Below are 10020 nucleotides of genomic sequence, written 5' to 3'. Positions count from 1 at the left end.
TGTAATACGAATAGGAAATGTGTGTATGCTCGAGCGAAGCAAAACATCGTGTAAGTATATACTTACGGTAGCGCACACTGTCACTTATGTTTGCACAGTGTGAAAGTACCGTTTGCGGACCTACGTGAAGTTGGGCTATAGAATACAATTCCTCCTGAAGCCCAAACCTAGAGGCATGCATGTGAATAAACGCAATAGGCATTGCATGTAGTGAGAAAATTGTTCGAGCTAGACTAACTACTCGATTGAGTTCGAATTCGGTTGTATTTCAAGCTCAATGAAACCTTTCTGTTGGATTTAATGACGCACGGAACAAGGAACGTTTATGTTTTACAGTACTAGGCCTAGTGCATACAAGCGAATCTACTTTGTTTAGAACTTTGGATTTTCTTTTGGATGTTATACTAATCTACGTTTGAGACTATCATCACTATTGTTATTGTGCCAGTTTGACTGGTAAGTGAGCACATTCATACAGCACTCTGTGTAAAACCCGCCAAAAACGTGATCTTGATGAGATTTACGTTACTTTGGGTCAGCTTGCGAGTTACCTCTTCAGATATTGGGAAATCGTTGCGAAATTTCGTAAAAAACTTGTAAACACGTGGTGAAGAAATCAAGAAACACCATGATATTCATATCTATATATGTCTTGAACATTATGCCGGAAAATTAAACTAAAATAATAGTTATGCTGACACGAAATGCACGCACAGCTCCGTACTGAACAGTGCACAACAGAAAAGATCATCACAGTGACGTCATTCACTGACTTGAGGGCTGTTCAAGGTCGTTGCAGTGTTTGCAAATTCCTAAATTACGGAGACGAAAAACGATGTTTTAATTCCCTTTTTTATAACTTTCCGGTGTGCTATTTGGAAAATTAAAAAAATATGTTTCTTGGTAACATATAAACTACATTATATATGAAAATGGGAGATTTTTTTTCTGTCACTATCGTTCTACTTTAAGGTCACAAGGGGTCAAAACTTGAAATCCTTGTAAACACGATATCTCCAGATATGAACTTGATTGGCTCTCATAGTTTGCATGTGGCTTCCCTATGAAGAGTAGAAGAACCTTACTGTTTTTGGTGGAGCTCAAAGGTCATTTGGGTCATCAAAGAGGACACTCTGTAAGGCCACAAACCTTGTAAACACGATATCCCCAGATAGGTACGACACAGCTCATCTTTGGCATGTGTATTTCTTATAAATAATATAAGAATCCTAATATTTTAGGTGGAGGTCAAAGGTCATTTGGTCAGCAGAGGGCAAAATCTGAAAATCACAGCTCATCTTTGGCCTGTATCTTTCTTATAGTGAGTGAAAGAACCCTATTATTTTGGGTGGAGGTCTAAAGTCATTTGGGGTCATCAGAGTTCCAAATGTCAAAATATCAAATGGATCTCATCGGGTTAACTATTACAAATACAAATTCAGCTCTTTATTGGTAGGTTGTGCATGTAAAATAGATTACTAACAACAAGCAATGTCCCTCTATCTATATTTCATCGTTGTTGTATTATGTCACATGATCACCAGTCATCAAACCATGTAAGAACTCACTCTGTTTAGATTTATACTGCTATCCATCTGCAGTATTAACTTCAGCCAGGTCAGTAGCTTGCAGGTTAGTAGTGTCTGCATGGGCCAAGCTAGCTTGGTAATGATATCAAAGTCGAAAGGAAATTAAATGAAAAACATGGTTAAACTGTAGGGTACAAACATTACGTCACATAGCATGATTCGAATGCGACCTGTAGGCCTACTCCAATACACCCTCATTGTGACACACGTTTAATGGGGCGGTCTCACCCATCACCTTGTGACAACCGTATCTCTTTTAATATTGTCTGACCTTAGACATACGTTTCTCAAGTTGAGAAACATAATCCGCTAAGTACAAGTCGTTCTATCTAATGATAGAAGATTCAATTGGCTCATTAAAACTGTTTGGAACTATAGGTCCCATGGATTACTTGACGAGAGGTCCCATGGATTACTAGACGAAAGGTCCCATGGATTACTTGATGAAAGGTCCCATGGATTACTTGATGAAAGGTCCCATGGATTACTAGACGAAAGGTCCCATGGATTACCTGTAACCTCGTAGTGAAACTGTTTTATCAACAACTGTTATAAAGTATATGAACAGATTCGGTACATCGATGTTAGAGATACAGATAACATGGGTCGCTTTTTTCCTGCAGTAAAATCGTGTGAAATTGTAAACAAAATAATTTTTGAAAATGTTTCTTCATCATACTACGATTCGAATGATTTTCATCGAGAGATGAACTGAAACCTTCCAAAACGCTGTCATGCAGCCTATTAGCCACTGCAGTCCTTCTTATATACGTAATGTAGTTTTACACGATTCAGAAGCTTATGGGTGATTGGTTGATATGTAAACGTTCTTTTGAATGGTTCCACTGTATTTTCCAACTTCGCCACAGCCCACTTAATTAATATCAAGAAATGTAGAATGATTATCTTGCCTTATATTAATATGATATCGAACATCTCGAATATGACTCGTCCCCAATACTGCCTGCTTTGATGTTTTGTAATGACATGTTTCGCATTCATACGTTTTTTTGCTTTTGTTTTTTGCTTTTTCGGATCAATCAAATAATTATCGTATCAATTGATAATTCTAAATTACTTGTTGGTACTACTATTCTATTATCGATTAAGAAAGTCGAATCATACGTCGAAAATTATGTATCATCGTGTGCTTTGAGTTTTCTGGCGACATTGCTGTGTTCTAACTATTCATAATTCTGGATTATCGCATCATTTATTCTCGATTCATAATCTTAGATCACTCATTGAAAAATGTATTTTATTTTACTACATGATCATACCGTATCGATTGATTGAACAAGACATGCGACGGTCACCAAAGAGTACTTTCACCACAGATGTGATGAACAGCTAAGAATTAAAGTCGTGGTGTTCACCTTAGACAACCTCTAATGTATCTTCAAAGGTTACCGACCGGGAATATATCAACATGTAAACGTGGTATGTGAGACTGTTTAGTTGAAAAGAAAATAAACCTTACGGATACCAGGTCGCTTACCGGGGAGTGAACTTCCATAACGAGGGAATATGAAACTCCTTTAGTTTATCTGCACTTTTTTAAGTACCTCGGGGGGAAATTAGAAAAATTTACATTCTAGCAAAGTACAGTAGCATTTCGTTTCCAGGAATTCTTTAAGTAATTTGGATTTGTAACGTAAGCTGTGATACAGAGGAAAGGAGTTCAAGGAAGGAACTGGTGGTGGTGAGGTGGTGGTGAGGTGGTGGTAAGTGGGGGGGGGGGGGAGATTAATAGGATGGCTGAGGGTCCATGTACAATATATTACCTGGGTTCTGTACATATAATTACCGGACCACCATAATGGAAGAAGAAAACTGTATACCAAAAGACCTGGATTCACTTATCATTCAGCAAAAACATGATTTTATTATTCAGGCTGCTCAACGTGTTTTACTTTTGTTCCCTAAGGTGGACATAATAAGGAGTAATCATCCTGAAAGTAACAGACTAAATTGTATCATTATATAACATGTGCAGAGTTCAGGGGCGACACCAGGCATACTTCTGGCTTCAACCCCTCCCCCTCACATCACCCCACCCTCCTCATCCCCCTCAAGTAAAACCAGCGGGCCTTCCACTGGCTGACAGATTATTACAAGAAATGCTGGTGTACAGTACATAAATATATAACACGTATATACGGTACGACGTAAACAATCGAAAATTCCTCAACATTATTTCAAAAGTACAGGTCTTTTCAAGAAGCGTCTTACATAAAGAAGCAAGTAGTTATCACCCCCAGATGTTATCAAATTACTCAGAAGTCACTGGATCGTATAAACAAACTGAACCTTTATCATTCATCCATGGAGCTATAAACAAACTCCATGGTTCACCAGAGACTGCAGAGGTTCCTCAGGTCACAGTTATCGTTCGCTGTTAAATATTTATATCACTTTCTGCAGGGCATTACTAAATTCAACACTTTACATTTTCAGATCACTTTATTCTCAGGATTATTACCACATACTACCGCTGGTTGCATTTGGCGTTATCAAAGAGTGGGTCAACCCCCACCCCACCCCACCGCCCCAACCCCATCGCCCCAACCCCACCCCCACCCCCACACCCCCTAAAAAACCCAGTTATGACAAGCAAATATGAATACCTTTAGTTTAGTTCCGTTGAAACCAACGTCAATTATAGTTGTGAAGTGTGAAGTGTGAAATAAAGCCCATTAATACTATTTGGTAGCCAAGAAGTCCTAATACATATTACTTATGATCTTTGGGGAAATGCCTTTGTAGTTTACTTAAGCTTTTGGGCAGATAGAAAACAAAGTCGTAAATGACAATAAAATGTGACAGATGGAAGGCCAGCAATAGTAATTTTGCTAGTGAATATGTACTTACCCCAAAAGCTGGTACACAACCTGTAATATACTTTAGTTAGTAAAAATAAAATATAAATTAAATGCCATAATAATGATCCCGAATATAAAATATAAACAATATATAAACATATACATAAAAATATATAATTAATATGCATTAACAAACTCAAATATGGTACCCAAGAGCAAATGGATATACGGATTAAAAAAACCTTTTTGTGTGTTGATAATCATTCATGGGTAGTGCCCCCCCCGCCCCATCCCCGCGCCCCATCCCCGCGCCCCTACCTCCCAAACAACACGTCTCCGTCGTCAAAGCTGATTCTGTAACATGTTAGATATATTCAATTTGAGCTAGGTAGGTATACGGTTGCGACACGGTAACCCGTGTCCCTTAAAGCTGTCCCACCCACGCAATAGTACACAGACAGACATACACATTGCATTCCAAAACAAGCGAAGGTTTCAGTGAGATTTATGATTGCCTATCCTCTTCAAAAATCTTCTACGTGAGAACATTCAGGTGGCATCAAAAAGGAGATGTATCCTTTAATATAATTTTTTCAGGCAAAGTAATCCCCAATACTAAGAAGTAGCCTACATTAAAAGTACAAGTAACTTTGCAGACGTATAAATGTATCATCGACCCTTTTTGAGACCCTGAAGTAATGTAATTCTTATCGTTAAATATTTTATCCGACGGGAATTTTTTGGGTATTTTCCCTCACTCTAGCTCTCATGAAACAATACATGTGAACACAGGTCACAATTATTGGCGGTGATGTGCAATCCAGGGGGTAATTAATTGGTGTCAGCTCCCGAATAAATGTGAAGGTCACATAACGAGATGGATATCTGTATCCCGCAGTGATATCATTGTAAGCAACAACAATATGAATATTGCTTATCCCGATTCTATTCTCATCGATACAGCTATAGATATGTCTACCTATTTCAACTGTTTTACTTTAAAACAAAATATATTCTTCTTGTTTTAAGTTGCTTAATTACTTCCTGATGTAGCTGTTTTGACAAAGGAAAAAGAAGGGAGGAGGATCGTTCAGTAGTAGGTGAAATTATTATCATAGTTCTTGCATGTTTAGTAGTGTATAAAATGATAGTTGAAAATCACAGCATGTTTTGTTGCTATCAGCAGCCGGTCATTACCCCCACTAAAGTCTCCAACATCGGGTAGATGTACGTGTCGTATACCACAATTAATTGCACCAATAACTTGCAAACTAAATTTGTTATTTTCCAAGATCGCCATAGGCTATATCACACACATAGAACGTTTCAACTGATATGTCACAGAGTATGATAGCCGATGGATTGGGTTATCACGGCACAGTCAACATTTCTCGCTTTTGGCCGTTTAGATTTGAGCCAGAAGATGTCGAAGTTTTATCAATTATTCCCCATCCCAACTGCAAGCTCTCGCTGCGAAATCTGTTTCACCTACGAAGTTATAAAGCGGTGCATTATTGCTATCTATATCATCATCTTTATCAAGTATAAAACATAATAATGATCTCAGGAGACATACAGAAGTAAAATAATAATAAAACACATCAGAGAGGCCATTTAATTTAGGGACTTCGGTTAACCTTCCAGGCAGATGCATTAAATTATGTTGTACTATATGATATGTGTTTGAGAAAATCGGACAACCTGAAATGTAAGGGACTGCTGGCGTTACACGTGTTGGTCGCGGAAAGAACCTTCTGATAACGTCAGAGTCCAACATAGCTATAATAAGCAATTTATTCGGCTATGTGGGCCTGCTGTTTACAAAGCTTTCACAATAGGAGCTGTGTGTGAACCATAGCGATGTCATGGTGGTTTGTCCAGTACGGCGTTCGTTACCTTATAAATCGTTATGTATCCCTTGAGCAAACACTCCTTACAGTGATTTTGCGATGAGATATGAAACTCCGAGGATTGCTCTCTTGTTCTGTGTTTTTTTTTTTTTTTTTTTTTTTGGGGGGGGGGGGGGGGTCGGGGGTCTATCTAGATGTGAATAAAGGTAATCTCTAAGGTTATCATGGAGGCTCTGTACATAAAATCAGACATAAAATCGAAAGTAATTCTATCTTACCAAGTATTATTTTCTTTAGAGCCGGATCTGCGTAGGTGGCTAAACCATTCTCTCGCCATCAATTCACATGATAAAGTGTTTCGTGAACGTCACCAAGAAAAATGGGCTTTAATGAAAGGATGTTGATTTGAATGTCTCTGGTGATGGTGAGTTTTGTTTGAGCAACTGCCCAAACTGGCAAGGAATGTCTTGTTTCATTTTTGAGATATATCCTTGTTCCAAGGGGCAATGCCTGACTTGTCATATTGCTGTTGGGGGATCTTACTTTTCTATTCAATTTCTGTAGTTTGAGTAAGTTAATTAGTGTGAAAGTTGGAGGTATTAGTAATGTCCGTGGTTGTATACCGACATCAACGCCAGTGTATATGTCGTAATGTTGTGGTAATGTAGGACACTTCATCATTGTATAGGTAACACATTTGTAATTAACATCTTATCACGAAACATAAACAGAATAGCCATAACAAAAGAATCAAATATTAATTACAATTGCATGTTGGTTCCTGTGATGATACTGTTAAACTTGCTCAAAGTCCTTATCTAGTGTACGAAGAAACAAAGAAGATATCACCCAGAGTCAAGATTGCTTAGGAGAGATGATCATCGGAATTAGCATCTCCAACACGTACCGGTACCATTTTAATAATGGTTGGGTTTGTGATATAGAATACGGATCTAATTCACATTGCATTATTCCATATAGACCTACCTAAGTGAGTGATAGTTATGTCCGACCCATATATGACACAACAAATGGTGAAGAGTGCTGAGCAAAATGGCTGGCATCGACTCTTAGCGATAACAATAGCTTACCGTTATGGAAAGATTAAATCCTGGAAATTGATGAGAGAAAGAACACTTTTCTCTGCAGTATTGTTAGTTGAATAATATCGATAATCATGAAAAAGATATGAGAAATAATGATAAGTCCTCTGGAAAAGTTAGAATGTTATTGTCGAGCAGTTGCGTCGTGCCCATTGGGGCCCGGGGGGGGCACAGGCCCCCCAAATTTTGTCAAAGGTGTCATACAATTTTGTCATAATTTAAAAAAAAAAAGTGTTTTCGAAATCGAAAAGTAGACTAAATAGTCAATAGCTCTTTGATGGTCGTTGCGGATTTTCCACACACCTCAAAGACGACATATCGGGATTAGTAATGCCATTCGGGATAGGTAGTTTCGAAAAAAATGAATAATAATAATCATTTCAAATACAGTCACAATTAACCTGGAAAATAATCACTTCGTTGTCGCACGTTTTACCTTAGGTTTCGCTACTTTCGCTTTTTCTGCCCATGTTTTCAAACGGCATAGCTTTTTCTTCACCCAGTCACCACTTCTCACGGGCATGTGCGGCGATCATGGATCAGCCAACACAAAAATGTTTCGATTTCTTCAATTTTGGGCCCTTCTGGGAGACGAGGAATTGGTAAACTGAGGAATGATTTGCGATCACTTCCTTCAAGAATATTTCCCAAAATAAAAAATTGCCGGAAATTTTTATCAATTTTAGGGGTGTTGCTTACTGCCATAAGGCACGGGAAGTGCCGTTTCCTGCAATCTGAGGGGTCTGCCAGACGAAAATTTTTCCAACCTGTGGTGGCGCTCCACTTAGATAGTCATCACCTGCTCACGGGCCCCCCAAAATTTATTTTCGCACGACGCCCCTGTTGTCGAGTGCTCTGAAGCGTCTCAGTTGAGGAGATTATTCTCTAACTAAAGTAAGTAGCTGAGCGGAATTGTTGTCTGAGAATGACTAAACAGTTACAGTTCTTGACTTGTAAATAAATCGACAGTATAAATCACAAAATGTACACAAACTAAAGGGTGATTATATCTCCTATTAGGGGTTAATGTGTTTGCTTGATAATAAACTAACCGATAAATCATTTATTTAACAAGGAAATTTGGGATTTTCCCTCTGCCGTCAACGTTCATATTTATGATAAACAGTACCTTATTGACGCTGAGACGTTTTCGCAATATACCGCATTAACCTGTTGAGGGAATAACCCTGTTTAATCCCTAGGAACGGAACCTCAAGAGTTAGGCGTTACTATCAATTCAAGAGGCAAAAGTAAGATTTTGTCATAGCGATGGTTAGATTGCAAACACAACTGAAAGGTGGTTTCCCCAGTTATAGTTAAAACTAGTGAAGCAATTAGAGCCGTCCCAAAGTTTCCCTACCCCACAGATAACGTGACGACACCCTCCGTAGGGCTACTACGGGATACCACTCCTCCCCTCCCCCTCCACCACTTATGGCATATAATATCCACATAATAGAATGTCTGAAGAAGGTCTACCTAGTAATTAAACCTACCCTAGCAACCAACACCCCCTCTCCGGCATGTCATCCAACTAGAAAATATATACATGATAATGCTCACAATAGTTCCGTCATTAACATGGTTGCTGTAGGAGTGTTGACACTTTACATGGTTTAAATGTTGCACGAATAGTTAGAATCAATGTCGTCACATTAGGTGTAAGAGGGATGTCTTATAGTTTTAATAGGTGCCTGGAAGAGGAAGACAGGGACACTAGGTGTAAGAGTCTTAGTTTTGATAGGTGCATGAAGAGGAAGGCAGGGACACTAGGTATATAAGAGTGGTGTCTTAGTTTGATAGGGGCCTGTAAGAGGAAGACAGGGACACTAGGTATATAAGAGTGGTGTCTTAGTTTGATAGGGGCCTGTAAGAGGAAGACAGGGACAATAGGTATTAGAGGGGTGTCTTAGTTTGATAGGGGTCTGTAAAAGGAAGACATGGACACTAGGTATAAGAGCGGTGTCTCATTTTTGATAGGTGCCTGGAAAGAGGAAGGCAGGGACACTGGGTATAAGAGCTGTGTCTCATTTTTGATAGGGGCCTTTAAGAGGAAGGCAGAAACACTAGGTATATAAGAGTGGTGTCTTAGTTTGATAGGGGCCTGTAAGAGGAAGACAGGGACAATAGGTATTAGAGGGGTGTCTTAGTTTGATAGGGGTATGTAAAAGGAAGACATGGACACTAGGTATAAGAGCGGTGTCTCATTTTTGATAGGTGCCTGGAAAGAGGAAGGCAGGGACACTGGGTATAAGAGAGGTGTCTCATTTTTGATAGGGGCCTTTAAGAGGAAGGCAGGGACACTGGGTATAAGAGCGGTGTCTCATTTTTGATAGGGGCCTTTAAGAGGAAGGCAGGGACAATAGGTATTAGAGGGGTGTCTTAGTTTGATAGGGGCCTGTAAGAGGAAGACAGGGACAATAGGTATTAGAGGGGTGTCTTAGTTTGATAGGGGCCTGTAGGAGACAGGGACACTTGGTATAAGAGCGGTGTCTCATTTTTGATAGGGGCCTGTAAGAGGAAGACAGGGACAATAGGTATTAGAGGGGTGTCTTAGTTTGATAGGGGCCTGTAGGAGACAGGGACACTTGGTATAAGAGCGGTGTCTCATTTTTGATAGGGGCCTGTAAGAGGAAGACAGGGACAATAGGTATAT

Source organism: Apostichopus japonicus, chromosome 20 (genome assembly GCF_037975245.1).
Source record: "Apostichopus japonicus isolate 1M-3 chromosome 20, ASM3797524v1, whole genome shotgun sequence".
Classification (NCBI taxonomy): domain Eukaryota; kingdom Metazoa; phylum Echinodermata; class Holothuroidea; order Aspidochirotida; family Stichopodidae; genus Apostichopus; species Apostichopus japonicus.
The sequence above is the reverse complement of the archived record's forward strand: the minus strand, read 5'-3'. Positions refer to the sequence as shown.